Raw genomic sequence first — 17,236 nt, forward strand, 5'->3', positions numbered from 1 at the left:
TGACTGGAGTAATATTCAGCAGTGAGGTATGTAGCACTTTTTCTAGGATGAGTTCGCAAACTTAATTGTCATATTTTGTAAGGATGTAATGAATTTGCAAGTATCTTTCTGAACAGACTATGAGTCCCATGAGGGTAGGGACTGTGGCTTGTTGACTGTTGTAGCCATGTGGCTTAGCCAAAAGACTGCTGTCCGTGCACTCAGTGAAAATGAAAATGGACATTAATTCAACTTATGTTTTTTAAGAACTTGTCTCTGTTTTCGGCTCTTATGGCCTCATCCTCTGCCTTTCACTGTTAATCTTAAACAGAAAATGCCACTTCAAAGTGCTTTAGTTTGCCTTTGAATTGCATCTTAGAAAACTCTAAATGCAGGTAACTATGTGCTGATAACACAAAACATAAATCATAAAATATATACTGTTAAACCATGAAGACCTCTGTGCCCTTACTCAGCAACCCATCCTCTCACTGCTTCACTCCTGGCCTCTGTGACTAGTTTTGAGGAAGGTGTCTTTCCATTAGGGGCTTATTTTTTTAAAATTTTTTTAATTAAAATTTAGTTGGCATACAATAGCATGTTAGTTTCAGATGTACAACAAAGTGATTAGACATTTATATACCTTATGATGTGATTAGACTCTAAGTCTACTAGCCGTCTGTCATTGTGCCAAGCAATTACGGTATTGCCTGTGCTGTACACTACATCTCCATGGCTTATTCATTTTATAACTGGAAGTCTGTACCTGTTGTTCCACTTTACCTTTTTCATCCATTCCCCTTCGCCGCGGCAACCATCAGTTTGTTCTGTTTAGGTTTTTGGTGGGTTTTTTTTGTTTGTTTTTTTTTGTGCGCGCGTGTGTGTGTTTGTGTATTTTTTTGGATTTTTTTTTTTTTAGATTCCACACATAAATTAAATCATACAGTATTTGTCTTTATTGGTCTGACTTTTTTCACATAGCGTAATACCCTCTAGGCCCATCCATGTTGTTGCAAATGGCAAGATTTCATTCTTTTTCACTCCCTTTGTGTGTGTGTGTGTGTGTGTGTGTGTGTGTGTCATATGTTCTTTATTCATTCATGTATCAATGGACTCCTATGTTGTTTCCATACCTTGGCTATGTAAATAATGCTGCAATAAACATAGGGGTGCATACACCTTTTTAACGTTTTTGTTTTTTTAGATTAAAATACCCAGAAGTGGAATTCCTGGGTAGAGTCATATGGTAGTTCTATTTTTAATTTTTTAAGGAATCCTGTACTGTTTTCATATTAGTATGAACATCTCAAGTTACCATCGCGGTTCAGGAAGTCCCAGATCTGCCTACTTTCTATGCAAATGCATGGAGCAGCAAGGGGCTGGAACTGTTGGCTACTGGTCTGCAGTAAGATATGTACAGAGCTAAAGAATTCAGAAAATTTTAGAGCAATTTGATAGTCATTTTTATGTTTGTTGAATTTAGTTAATAAAAAAACCTGAACTTGAATTTATTTATTTTGTACATCTTTTAAATTTTAGTTTTACTAGTAATTTATGTTTATTGTATCTTTAAAGGCTCAGTCTATAATAACTTAGGAAAACAAAGCAAAGCATAATAGACATTGTTCTTGGCATTTTCACTCTTTTTAGAGGGGAATGATAGTTTGATGTCATTTATACATTCAAAGTTAGAGATTGGGAAGTTAGGGTTTTCTTGAAAACAGTGTCCATACTCATGTATGAGTGCCATAAAATCAGATAGCAGTCCGATGCTTGGGACCAAGTTATGACTGCTCTGGCCATGATAACTTTGAGCACCTGAGCCATCAGATTTTGTATCATTACCTGTAACTTTGCATTAATGTGATTTGGGGATTATTGATTTTAGTGAATATCTACATTTATGTGTTTTTTTGCTTGTTTGTTTTGTTTTGTTTTCTGGGTAGGATTGCTGTGGATCCTTAAGAAGTATTTGGCTATTTCTGGATCACAAACTTATCTTGTTCTAAAATTTAGGTGTCACTGCAGCAGGAAAATGCATCGAGTGCTTCACTTCTAAAGATGAGCGTGGCTATGACTGTGACGTGGTAGAGCAAGAAGGCAAAAGGCAGCAAGAAGGCAGCTGTGCAGATCAGACACAGGCAGTACTTATCCAGAGGTAAGCGAACAATTGATGCATTCTTGGCTCTCTCTTCCCCTTCCCATGGAAGAGCATCTACATAGAGGAAGGCATCAATGAGCAAGTCATCTCACTGAGCTGGACATCATGTTAATGTTATGTGATGTTAATGAAGGCTTTCTCAGTAGTAACTGTTGCAATAGAAGCTACTATTTAATGAACACTACTCTGTGTCAGACACCGTGGTAAATTCTTTATGTATATTCTTTCACTTGAGCTTTATAACATCCCATCTCAAAGGTGTTCTCCCATTTTACAGAAGAGCAGAATAGGCTATAGAGGTCAATGGCAGGGCTGATATTTAATAGGTCTGTTGAACTCCAAAGACTTTTGTTAAATATTGTTATAATTCTAGTGCTCTTCTGATTTTTGTGCTACCCTATGTTTAAGTAGGAGGGCTATCAGAATAACTTTAGAGTGACATGTCATAGAATGGAACATTTGATAACTTTATAGACCTCATAGTCTAACTCTGAGGTTGGCAATCTTTTTCTGCAAAGGGCAATATAGTAAATATTTTAGGCTTTGTGGTTCATACGGTCTCTGTTGCAATTACTCAACTCTGCTCTTACATCTTGAAAGCAATAGACAATATGCAAATGAATGGATGTAGTCATGTTCCAGTAAAACTTTATTTGCAAAAACAGGTGGCAATCCAGATTTGGCCTGCTGGCCATCGTTTGCCAACCCTGGTCTAAATGTCTAGTTGTTATAAAGGATATTGCTAAGATCAAGAATGGGCATGGACTTGTCCCTGGCCATCGAGGGAGTAATGACAAAGATTTATGCCTTTTATACTTCTTTGATCACGTAGCTCCTCCCTCTGATGATTATTAAGTTTTTTGCCTAATGGGATACATATTATTTTTAACATCTTTGTATGTAAACGGATATGCCCCTATTGGTACTTAAGATTAAAATGTACCTTTTTATCTTCCTCTCAAAAGAGCTCATTTGAGTATGAGTAAGTAAGGACAATATCACTACAGAAATAACTCTGAATTTATTCTGATTTATTAAGTTGTAGTAAAGCACTCATCAACTTCAGAAATTTGTTATAAAAAAATACTTGGAGCATATTTCCCAACCGATTGGAACTTATGGACACACTAGTGAATCACGGTGTGAAAACCTGCTTTGGTCTTCCTCAGTCTCAGATAGAAACACATATTGATTCTGTCCATTCATGTCCTCTTATATTCACTTTTCCACCATCATGTCACTTAGTGGTTTCGTGTTTGTCATAGAAACTGGTTTTTCCCAACTATAAAATTTCATTTATCAAGCCTACAAAAAATTATAGCAATGCCTTCTAACTGAAGAAAAAAATATGCATTTTCAATATTGAGTATATAACTTCATGGAGCGTCCTTTGCAAGTTTTTAAAAAACCTAGTTTTCCCCTGTGCAGGCATTAATAAAGGCACCAGTACTCATTTTTTTTTTTTAAAATTTAAAATAGATAATTTGTAGAAGAGAGACTTTTTAACTATGACTTTTTCAAGGCTGAATCTGTCAGGATTATTTTTGTTAGTTTGTTTTATTAGAGAATGAACAAAATTAGAAGGAAGATTATTATAGCGTAAATGCTCATCATATCCTGTGGGAGTCAGTGAAAAAAATTCCTTGAGTATTTACATGTTTTTACTCAGAAATAAAAGTGACCTCAAATTTATAAAAAGTCAGCCACAATTTATGCTCCACATTTTATGTTTCACACTGTAGTAAAATTGTAATGGGGATGCTTACTGACTATACTTTTAAAAAAGTTTTGCATAAAGTTTAACATAGAACTTCGATACTCACGGAGGCAAAGCAGGCCCAGGCTTGTCATCCTAATGGTTGGTGAGGCACCGTGTTCCAAATAACCTTTCACCCCTTGGACTGGATTCAGCTCTTTGTTAAAGAAACACATCTTCATCAGCTGGCTGTGTCTTAGTCATCTGTGAGACATCTATGGGGACTGATAATTCCACATGTGATTCTCTTTCTCCCATCTTTCCAGGAAATGAGTACTGGGGCTCTGTCCACCATGAATTTGGGAGTCACCTTGCTGGTAAAAATGGGCTCAGGAAAGAGTTGCATAAAACACTTACCATTCGCAAGGTTTTATTTAAATTGTGGTTACAGCTTCTTGAAGATGCCTGCTATACAACTGATTTCTGGTCACCGTGTATACCTCTTTGGTCCTTAATAAGGATATTGGGAATCAGGTCCACAAGAACTACAAAGTTCCCCTTTTTGTTCATGTGTTGTTTTATTTTTTCATCCCTTGCAGACTCATTTAATGCTTTAGTTGTTTTTTAATTGTGTGCCAATCTGGTTTCTAGATATCAAAATATTTTGCCAGTATTTTTTAGTGCCTCTGAGTGACTCCGTGGTACACTTTTTGACCAAAATAATGATATACAAAGTTCTAAATGTTCAAAGAATGTACCTGGAATGTTAGAGGCCATAACTGTTGGCTAAATCATTTTCAGGGCATTTTTTTAGCTGATAAAATAATCTGAGGGATAGTGGCTCAACTGTTTAAATGAAATAGATTGTCAAGCTTATTGAACCACTGTGGGAGGATACAGGGTAGTGGTATAGACCATGGAGTGTAGTGTTTAGAGTCAGTTGACCTTGGTTGGAATCCTGTTTCCACTTCTTTTCAGTGTGTGGGCCTTGGAAAGTTACTTTCACTCTTCAAAACTTCATTTTCCTTTTGGTAAATAGGGAATGCCAGGAATATATGCCCACTACCTAGGGCTGTTCTGAAGATAGAGAGGTTAACCATACAACGCCCTTAGAATTTAATAAGTACTTATTATAATTCTGGGATTCAGAAATCCCTAAACTTTTTTTCATCAAGAGACTACACGGTAACTTAGAGATATATCTGCTTATCTGCTTAAAATTAAGCAGATATATTTCTTAAAATTAAGCAGATATATTTCTTAAAATTCTCTTCTATGTCATGAATATAAAGTTACATAAATTTTAAATTGGACCATAATCTTAGATATTTAGAATTAAAAGAACCTTATTATTTTCATTGGTGTCTGAGAATTGCTCTTCTGAAGGTATTTTCTTTTTGTTTGCTTTGGAAGTCTTTCTTTATCTGGTTCTTGTAAAAGTGCTAAGTGTTCCCAACAACCTTGTATTCTTTGCTAATCTAGTCCTTCTCTGAAGTTTGTCAAAGTTAATGCTCTTAGGTAGTGGGTCTAGGGAACTGCCGATCAAGAGAATACATTCCTCTGTGGATTTGAAATTAAACAAAAGGAAACAAGTAAACTAAAAAAGACACGCTGGCATATACTTCACTGGCAATACTACACTCCCAGGAAACATACTTTGTTCACATGACCTTGACCAAACTGCAGGGAAGCTGAGAAGTGTTCCACTTTGTCCAGAAAAAGGAAAATGAAATGGAATTTAATGAATACTTATCATTGTCTTGTCCACCCATCATTAAAAAAAAGAATACTGTGCTGAATCTTTAGTTGTTATTCTCTTTCCAATCTTATGTTTTATGTTCACAACAGCTGATGAATTAAAATATTGAGTTTTTAAAACTCTATAGTTCTCTACGCCTTTTGAAGATATTAGTTAGTATCTTTTAAAATTTCTATATGATTTTTTTTTGCTGTCACTGAACATATATTGTGTATTCATGGTAGGCAAATTCCTCTGACACTCATTTCATAAAGAAAATTGTTAATAGTTATGACATATGAGGTTGAAAATTTTTGGCTCCAATATATAATTTTGACAAGATGACATGACTTTAAATTAATGATACCCAAAATACTGGTAAAATCATATTAGGACAAAAAATGTGGACTTGGCTTCAGTTCCCAGTCCAGCTTTTTCTCCTTTTTTTCTCCCTTCTCAAGCACCTTATTTTCTCCTTTTACAAGCACCTAAAAATTCTTACTTCATTATCCTTAAAAATAAAAATTCTTACTTCATTATCCTTAAAAATTTGTTAATTTCCCATTGCCTTTCTGCCTGTTTGTTAATAAACGTTTTCTTTCCCTTGACTCAACCACGATTGTTTCACTACTCCCCTCACATTGTTCCCCTATACAAAGTATCTCCTTTAGTTATGTTTCTGAGTTATTCTACCTACTCTACTAGGAATGCCCTCTCTAAAAACACCTATCTGATCATGTCCTGCTCAGGATGTAACGCTCTGTTGAATTCCAAACCCATGTCGCTCCCTTATTTGTGAGTTTCTGGAACTCTAGTCTGTTTGTCCTTGAAGATAAAGTCTTGTCCATAATTGTATCCCCAGAATTGAGTACAAGACTTCTCATGGAATGTGTTCAATGGATATTAGTTCGATAAATTAATGCATTTATGTATTTGGCCTTTATTTTTGTTTCACTTCTTTGGGTACACTATTAAGTTATTCTGCAACATCAAACAATGTAAGTGGCTTATAAAATCAAAGGACATGCGTGTTCTTTGTGGGTCTTCTGTGGCTCTGCTTCATGTCGTGTTCACACCACGACCTAGGATAACGGAGCAGCCTCTATCGGGAACATTTTGTTTGTTGTGTCTGTGGGAAAAGAAACATGGCTCTAGAGTTCCTCTTTGGGAAATATATTAAGTCATTTCTGCCTTTTTTTTGAGTAAACAAAAATCAAACATCTTGAGTTCCGCAGAGTAGAAATGTACATATAATCCATCCTCAGGGAGGAACATGCTAGAGAGGGGATTTTGGCAGCTAGTAATACAATCCACCACTGGGAGATAAGCATCTTTTATCCAGTACATTTATTTAATCACATTGCTGGCACTTATCCTACATGCCCAACTATAGTATAAAATCATGTACATGAGTGAGACAGTTCCTTTTAAAAGTTAGCAGCAGGCTGGGCTGTCTACACTGAATAAATAACACAAACTTACAAAATGATGAGTTAGGATAGATGACATCATTTCTGATAGCCTGGAGCGTAAGTTTTATATGTCATCACTCTGATGAAATATAGACACAGGGACGTTCTTGCTTGTCTTTTGGTATGAATATCCTTGTGTCTGATTTTTTTATTTTCCAAAATCTGAAGAATAGCATATTGAATGAACTACCTTCCTAGGAGATGACTTTCTAGTCTAGTGCATTTCTCCACAGTCTACTCCCTCCTTCGATTCTTGCTGAATGCAGTGTAGGCCATTTCAGATAGCTCAACGTTTAAACAAAATTTTCCATAGTGCGGGACAATAAACAATTAAGTCCCATCATCATTTGTCTTTCCCTCTTCGATCTGTGTTAGCATCATTAGCTTTAATTTAATAACACCGTCTCTTATTATTGAATACATTTAGAATTCACTTTGTTGGTTTAATTTTTTTCCCCATTTGCAAAACCTCCAAAATGGTTTGATAGTATCTACTGACCTTCTGATGCTCACCTTGCTTCCTCTTTTTATTGTCTCTTGCTCCCTCTTCTTTTTTCTCTCTCTCCCCTCCCTCCATCTCCGTCTCTACCTTAATACCTTTCTTCCTCTCTCTCTCTCTTCTGTCTTCTCTCTATTTCTTGTATGCCTTCCCTTATTCCCTTCCTTCCACATTCACTATCTTAAAAAATATATTACTTTCCCTTTCTCTCTCTTCCTTTATCTCTCTTTCTCCCCTTCCTTCCTTCTGTTTTTTCTGTTTTAATGGCTGACAGATAGGGGTTGGGCTTGATAGAGTTTTTTCATTTATTGCATATCTAGTCAGCACCAGGTATTTTGCTAATGATATTGGGGTTCTTGTAACATTTAGCTGGGACTAAACATGGCATGTTTATGTACACAAAATATTGGTTCTGCCTTTAGTACAAAAGATTTTAAACTAGTGGTTGAAAGGGGTTTGAGGCCTTATCTGAAGAATTCAGGCATCCTTATTTCTCTTCCTCATCTTCAGCAAGAATAGAAAAGGAATGGCTCTACCTCACCATGTATGCTTATTCTGAATGCTCCTGAAATAACTTATCTTTAATAGGTCCAAGCAGCTCACAAATTTGCTTTCATTACTGACATTATAGCTCTAGCACCACCTTGGGCCCTTTAAATAGTAAAAAGTACCAGACTCTGTACAGTTCCACTCAAGGCTCTTGTAAAGCAAAGTAATAGCAGCTGTTCTTCAATGGGTTTCAAGCTGATTATCAGTACCCCAATCCTCCTTTTTTCTAAAACTTGTAAATATGAAAGTGTCAGGGCTTATGCAAAATTTCTCCCCTTAGCCAGATGCATGTCCTTGTTCTCTCTTTTCTGCAGTTCATATCCTAGGAAGAATTCATACCCTCATCTATTTGTTCCACAGATATTTATGGAGCACCCCCTATCTGTCAAGTACCCTGTTAGGTGCTAAGGTCCTGCAGTCAAAGACTCAGTTCCTGCCCTCAAGAAAATAATCGTCTTGCATACACAGAGATAGATGCTATGATCCAAGCAAGCCCTGTGATCCTCTGCAAGTGTGGAAGAGTCTCCATCTCAGCCTTGGGGGAATGGTCATCAGAGAGGGACCCTCCCTTGGTGTATGATGTATACTACTGTCACCATTTCTCTAGCTTGAGGCAGGTTTTCTTGAAATATGGTAATGAGTCTTTTAGATTCCATCTAGAAGAGACTCATTTTGTTGCTAGTATGTATGTTTGCAGAGAGGATGTTTTTTAAGCAATCATTTATTTGAATTCTAACATATATACAAGAAATGTATAATCGTAGGTTTCCAACTTGATGCATTGTATTCAATAAGCATGCCAGTGTCTATGATCTGGATGAACAAACAGCACCTTGTCAGCCGCCAGAAGTTCCCATTGTGCTCCTGTCTGGGTATTACCGCTTGTCCTAACTTCTACCACCACAGATTAGCTTTGCCTGTTTTTGAGCTCTATGTAAGTGCAGTGCCATCATATAACAGGTATTCTTTTGTGTCTGACTTTTCTGAGTCAACTTCACGTTTGTGAGATTGTTCCATGTTGTAGGGTGCAGTAGTAGGTTATACATTCTTTTTGATTTGTAGGGTTTGCTCTCATATTCTATTGTATACTATACCATGATTTATTTATGTCTTCTGTGCTGAGAAATATTTGGGTTTGTTGCCTTTCAACACCGTTCTAATCTCCCTTTCAGCTCAGAGCTTTCACAGGCAAGAATAACCACCTGGATTTGAATGACATTATCATTTTCTTTCTTATCTTTACTTTTTTGGCTGTTTTCTATTTATGGCAAGTTATGCTAGTTTTTCTATTAATATAAAGTTTTCTTTTGAATAATTTTGATAGAAATAAATGAATTGATTTAAAAAATGTTTTAGTAATAATAGAAGTGTACTATTATGACACATATAATGTAGGTGGAATTCAAATAGTTTAGGATAAATGGGTTTAGAGCCTTGGTGTATTTTGTTAAAAAGTAATAATTTAAATGGCTATGAGATTTAACAATCAACATCCTCAACCAATTAGTTTAATGATCTGTCAGAATGTGTGGGATTAATATAGGCTTGCTCTGTTAAGGTCCAGGAAATATCTGGAATCAGCATGCCAAGAGTTTGAATAGGCTCAGTAAGACCCACAACAAGAGATCTGGGCACTGGAGAGAGGGAAATGCAAGGGTAGTGACCACTTGGGAATGGAGCTGACTGAAAAATGGGCTGGAAAAGCAATGCTGACTCTGCATACTTCCCTGGATCTTGAGACCCTGGTCCACAGTTTATATTAAGAAGGTCAAATAAGTGACTTAATGCTCACTTCCTCCCTCTTCCCTTATGAGTTAATAATAGTTGCAAATTACAGTGTACTCATTATGGACAAAGCACTTTGTATAGTTTATACCATTTAATTCTTACAACAAGCCTACAAGGGAAATGTATGTTACTACAAGAGGTAGATAGAATATGGCCCCCAGAGATGTCTGTATTTAAATCCCTGTATCTTTAAATCTGTTACTTTACATGCAAAAGGGAATTAAGATGGCAGGTGGAATTAAGTTTGCTGAAAAGTTGACCTTAAAATAGACAGATTTTCCTGAGCTATCTGGATAGGTCCAATGTAATCACAAATGTCCCTAAAAGTAGAAGAAGGCTAGAGAGGGTCAGAATGAAGTGATGTGAGAAGGCTGCATTGGTAGCCAGATATATCTAACTCTAAAACCAATACTCTTGATTGTTGACTCCAATGATCTAAGACTAGAACACAAGTCAACTCAATATATCACTTAGATATTTTAATTTACCCATTAGATGGGAGAAGAACTATTAAATTGCCTCCAAAATTCTGAGAATTGGAAAAGGAAGATCATCACGTGTACAGGGACTCATGGCCTATGGGCCTAAACTTTTGTGAAAGTTAGTACCTGTAAAAATGTTCATGATGCATGTAACAGATGCCAACTCAAACTGGCTTAACAAAAAGGAAATTTTTTGGCAAACATGAAAAAAAAAACAACAAAACAAACAGAAAGCCCACTACTTTTCTAGCTTCAATTTAGACTTGATCCAGCATTGCAGTGAGGCCATAGTTCCTTCCTTCCTTTCTTCTTTCCTTCCTTCCTTCCTTCCTTCCTTCCTTCCTTCCTTCCTTCCTTCCTTCCTTCCTTCCTTCCTTCCTTCCTTCCATCTTTCCTTCATTCTATCTTTCTACTTTGCCTTTCCTTATCTTGATTACATTTAAAAGCTAGCTTTCCCGGGTTCCCTAGATGGCTGATCAAATCTCATAGGGCCATGTCTTTCCTTTCCACAGAAAGCAGGAAAGAGAAAATGCCTTTGTACCAGCACTCTCAGTCAATAAAAAAAACAAAAACAGTGATTGAAACAGTTTTGATCACATGCACACTGCTGCCTAGTGAAATTAGAAGCACATCTTTCCAAGACTATCCCTGACTAGGAAAACATAAACTTTCTTAAAACCACATTGATTCCTTACACAGATATTAGGAAACTTCAGAAAGAGGACTGTTTCTTGTATGACTAAGAAGTAGCCAAATAAACACCCAAAGAGAGGAAAGAGGTTCTGCCAAGGAAGCAGAAGTGATAGACAGTACAAGGTCAGTTCCTTCTTATTCAGGAAACTACCGCATTTTCCCAAAAATAAGACCTAGCCAGACAATCAGCTCTAATGCGTCTTTTGGAGCAAACATTAATATAAGATCCGGTATTATATTATATTATGTTATGTTATGTTATATATATTATGTTATGTTATTTTATATTAATTATATTATACTTATATAAGACCCGGTCTTATTTTACTATAATTTTTGCTCCAAAAGACAAATGAGAGTTGATTGTCTGGCTAGGTCTTATTTTTGGGGAAACATGGTAAAAACTGAAATCCATTCCATTTACAAAATAGTCTGTGTCAGAGCAGTTCAGTGATGTGGTAGCTGTATAAGGGTCTACAGGAACACTGAATATAAATATTTTATGGACACTTAGGTTACTTCCATACATTTGGTTATTCTCAATAATGCTGCAATGAATGTGGGGGTGAATATATCTCTTCAAATTGATAGTTTGAGTTTTTTCAGATAAATACACACAGGTGGAAATAAATATTAAGTTTTTGAGAAACTTTCATGCTGTCTTCCACAATGGCTGTACCAATTTACAATCCCATCAATAATGCCCGTAGATAGATGAATGGCTAAAGAAAAAGTAGTACATCTTGTATACAATGGAATATTACTCAGTATAGAAAAAAATGAAATCTTGTCATTTGCTCCAACAATGACAGGCCTAGAAGGTGTTATGCTAAGTGAACTAATCAAACAGAGAAAGTCAGATACCATATGATTTCACTTACATGTGAAATCTAAAAAAATAAATAAATAAACGAACAATCAAAACAGAAACAAACTCATAGCTCCAGAGAACAAATCATTGGTTGCTAGGTGGGAGGGGGTGTGAGGTGATGTGTGAAAAAGGTGAAGGAATTAAGATGTACAAATTGGTAGTTACAAAATAGTCATGGGGATGTAAAGCATAGTCAATATCATCAACAATATGGTAAGAACTATGTATAATGTCAGGTGGGTTCTAGACTAGTCAAGGTGATTGCTTTGTAAATACCATAAATGTCTAACCACTATGCTGTACACCTTAAACTAATATAAAATAATATTGAATGTCAACTGTAATTGAAAAATTTAAAAAGGGGGGAAAGGTGAAGGGGAATAAGAGGTTCAAATTTCCAGGTATAAAACAAATAAGTCATGGGGATGTGATGTACAGCATAGGGAATATAGTCAATAATATTTTGATAGCGTGGTATGTTGTTAGATGGTTTCTGGACTAATCATGGTGATCACTTTTTAAGGTATATAAATGTTGAATAACTATGGTGTACACCTGAAACTAATATGAAATTGTATGTAAACTGTAATTTAAAATACTTTTAAATTATTAAGAAAAAACATTTTATGGGATCTTTATCTTAGCAATATAACACAATGAGTGAAATAATGAAGGGATTTATTTATAGTATTCTCTTTCTGTATCTTTTTCTATCTTTTTTTTGGTCTATTTAATAGGGTATTAAAGCATTTCTTGAAAACCATTATTTGGTAGGATTCCATATAGACAGCCAATCCTTTTATTTACTAAGTAACTATTATTCCTCACCCAAAGTTAGAATTTTTTTTCCATTTCCTTAAGAAAATTTAGTAATTGAACAATGAGAGAGTGACAATCTTCCAGATTCTATTTCTACTTATCAGAGCTCTCAAGTCCCCGTTAAATTCATAGCCAAGAAAGTATTAAGCAGTTGCCAATCAACAGCTCTGTGGTGGAGTTCACATATGTTTCTCATCAGAAATAACATATGCTTGAATGAAAACTCCAGAACTGTACCCCCTAGAGACAATGTTTTGTTATTAAGAGTCTCATTATGCTTTTTTTGTTTTGTTTTGTCCTGGCTAAACTACCAGTGAAAACATAAAATGTCTGTTGATAGTTGAGAAAGAAAAGGACTGGTTACTCTTTTCAGTAAATGTCCTAGTTTCTGATTCCATACAGGGAGAAATATATTAATGTCTGTCTCTGACTTCCATTGTTATTTGGCAGAATAAGTTAATAAGAGTATCTCTAAAGTCCTCCTAACCAAATTCAAAACCTGCCATTATCCCATACGAACTATGTGACCACTTCCTTCTCTAACCCTGTAAAATGACAATATTGATGTTAGTTCTACCTTCCTTCCATCTATAGCATTATAGAATTGCTATAATGTACAAAAGAAAAAAGAGAGAGAAAATAAATTTAAATTATTTAGCACAATGCTTGTTATATAGAGAGTATGGACTGAGTATAGGGCATATTATCATTATTGTTTTTTCATCTGACCCTCGCCCCAGTTTTTACAGGTGAGTAAATTGAAGTTTCAAGAGGTTAAGTAACTTGGTCAAAGTTTTTCAATCTAATGAGTGACAGATTCATATTAGTTTTCCAAAAACTTTTTGTTTCTTGAAGAAAGCATTATATACTTTTGGCATGGACTATTTTGTTTCTAGTTATAGCTGTATCTGTCTACCACTGAAAGCAAGATTTATGAGGAAAGCAGCTGTAACTATTTTCACACTGTTGTTTTCTCAGGGCATAGCATAGTTCTGGTCACATAAGATGTCTCTGATAAGAATTTATTAAGAAAAACTGTAAATTTTATAAATATAATTTTCCAAACAGGGAAACCATGATTAATCCCCATAGTAATGATAAAATGTGGTAGAATGATAAATGTATTAATTATTTTTTTCCATTGCCTTAAGAAAGGCAGATGTGACTTGTAAGTGCATTTTGTGACTTGCAGATGTGACTTGTAAGTGCATTTTACATAACATTGAATTACTTGTCAGTCAGTCAGGGGGTGTAGGTTAACTCTGTATACACATTTGCAATTGTTGGATCCACTGTGAATGACAGCACTAACAATGAACCCAGCTGCCCCTTTGTTACCCGTGTGCTCTTGAACTGGATCCGTGGAAATGTCTGCTGACAGACTACCATGTTTTCCCCAAAATAAGACTGGGTCTTATGTTAAGGTGTGTTCCAAAAGACGCATTAGGGCTTCTGTTCAGAGGATGTCCTCCTGAAAACTCACGCTGGGGCTTATTTTCCGGTTAGGTCTTATTTTCGAGGAAACACGGGATCTAAACTAATACTTCTTAATTCTAGATCTCCAAAGCAGAGAGACTCGTCACTGGTATGTGAAAATTTGCAATGTAACATTATAGATGCAAATGAAATAAATGTTGGCCAAAATAATTATTGTTGCTTCTGGGAGGATTAATAGTTACATTCTGCCCTGTTCTCTGTTGAAGTTTAATTTAATTCTGTAGTATGTGTTAACTGAGGAAATTAATTTGGGTTTAATTATTGTGTGTGGCTGTTAATGCACACACTTTTGATGAATATTTAGTTACACTGAACCAGCAACCCAGCAGCTATGTTTAGGCTAATCTGAGAGGGTGGGTCTGATAGAGGAGATGGTTTGTACTGGATTGGTTCCAAGTGCAATGTCATCAATAGTAGGTAACTGTGATTCGAGAGAAAAAGCACGGGGCTTGGAGTCAGAAGAATACAGGATTTGGGTACTGACTCTGCTATTAATAAGCTATGTGTTCCCTAAGCCTCAACTGCAGAATGGTAGAAAACCAATTTACCTAGGGATTTATTTTATGAATTAATGCATGTGAAAACATTCGTGAACTGTAAACTGTTGCTTTAAATGAGTGCAATGTCTATAGTAAACTTTTCATTTATCCATTTAAGGACAATTCATTTAGAAAGTTACATAGGATTAAACAGGTACCTAAGGATACTCAAGAAAGTATTTGTTGATGAATAAAATGTAGGTTGATTGAGATTAAGTATAGAAAAACATCCCTTCACCACACATATTGCCACGAATAAAAATTTCATGCAACAGAAGAAATGGTCAGATACCTGGAGGTTTGCTCATTTCAAGATGTAATTAATACCACCAATTCCAGTATGGTTGGCTGTAAGTTAAAGGTTAAGATACATGCATTCTGGGACCAGACTGACTTGACGTAACAGCAGAGTTTTCAAGCTGGGTGATTGGGCTGTTTGTTTCATGTATCTGAGCCTCAGTCTTCTCATTTGAAAACTGGGGCCTTAACACTTGCAAGGGCTATTGTGAAAAGTAAATGTGACAATGTATGTAAAAATAATGTGCACAAACACTTGCCCATGGAAGAATTCTCGATAAATGTTAGCTTTGCTTCCAGTAGAAGAGTTTGACATTTTAACAGGATTCTTTGCAATGACATGTAACTTGAAATAGAGCAAATAAAAGCTGCTAATATCTCTGTATAAACAATGCGGATTATCTATTCTGGTTTTGGGCTATTTCATGTTCATATACTTAAGTCCTTTTCTTGTTCTCTTCTTTTACTTAGACCTGTGGTTTCCTTTACGTGAGTAAAATAATAATGTCTCTTTTACTCTTTACAATTACTCTGTGACTGGGGGTATAGCTCAGGGGCAGAGCATTTGACTACAATTACTCTGTGAGTAAAATAATAATAGTGTCTCTTCTCACACTGGGGTCCTGTTGGCTCAGTGGGGGCAGTTTCACCTCTGTTTCTCTTTTGTTTGTTCCACTCACCCCTGTGATGTCAGGGAAATAATTGTTTGGAGAGAGGAGACATACAAGAGGTACAATAGGACAAGCTGACCTTAAGTTAATAGAACCTGGATTCTTTGAAGAGAACACATTGCTAGAGAAGCATGCTGTAGTCATTCAACAGAGAGTCTTTCTGCCTTTCTTTACATGTGTCTCATTCTCATTTTCTGACCCGGAGTGAAGGCCAGGTGACTCCTCACACAAAGCAGGTCGGTTTGAACAGAGGTTAACCCTTCATGCTTTTTACACTTTTCTGACATGGAGGAGATTTGGTAGGTAAAGCTTTACTTTTATAAGAAAACAATTTTTGGCAAGAGAATAATAAGTTCATGCAGTCAATCATCAAATATTTATTGATTGTGTACTCTGTGCTGGTTACTGTTCAAAGTGTTGGACGGTAGAGAAAACAGACAAAATTAACACCTAACTTTCACCAAGTGCTCTTACATGCACTAGGCTTGCAGCGTTAATCTAGGCTCACTGTGCTCAGGCTTAAAGAGTTAATCTACAAACCTTACGGGTAGCTCCTTATGGTATTAGCTCTCATGTATAGTTGAGGAAACTGAGGCTGAAGGAGCTTAAATAACTTGCTCAAGGACATACAGCTAGGGAGTAATACAGCTGGAATTTGAAACTACCAAGCTATTTGGAGTTTGAAACTACCAAATAACTTGCATCATAAGCAACATGCTGCAACCTCCACAATGGAAGCTAGAAAATAGCAAGAACATGCTATAAACCCCACATGAGACCTATGTGACTAAACAGACAGACCGAAGCACATCTCACAGAATTCATATTATACATACAATACACATATGCATATATACACACACACATATATACATACTCGTACATCTGTGAAACCATCACCACCATCAAGACCATAATCATATCCATAATCTCTCAACATTTCCTCTTGTCCATTTATGTTATTTTTCTGTGTGTGTGTGATAGGAACACTTAACACCTGCCATTGTAGGAAATTTTAAGGATACAATACAGTCTTGTTAGCCGTACACACTACGTTGTGTAGTAGATCTCTAGAACATATTTTCCTTCCGTAACTAAAGCTCTGTACCTTCTCCCCGCCACCCCACCGCCACCCCCAGCCGGCAACCACCATTCTATGCTTCTATGAGTTTGACAATTTTCAATTTCTTCCCAGAGTGTATTCCTGATCCTTTGCATATCTTCTTTTAGAGGTTGCTTGACCAAATGCTAAATTTTACTACCTGTGGCTAGGAAGATGGATTCATAAGGATATAGCAAATGTCTCTTTACTTTCCTAAGCATTTAGAGAATAATTCTCTGTCTCCGTTCTTCCCAGTTAAAATGAAAACTGAGCTTGTTAAGGGGAGTAGCAGCAGCTTCAAAAGCTGAGGCCCCCTGGGCCATCAGAAACTTGAGCTTTGCCAGAAAGGAACTCACATTGTCTCATGAATTCTGATGAGGGTG

Source organism: Rhinolophus hipposideros, assembly GCF_964194185.1.
Source record: "Rhinolophus hipposideros genome assembly, chromosome: 14".
Lineage (NCBI taxonomy): Eukaryota > Metazoa > Chordata > Mammalia > Chiroptera > Rhinolophidae > Rhinolophus > Rhinolophus hipposideros.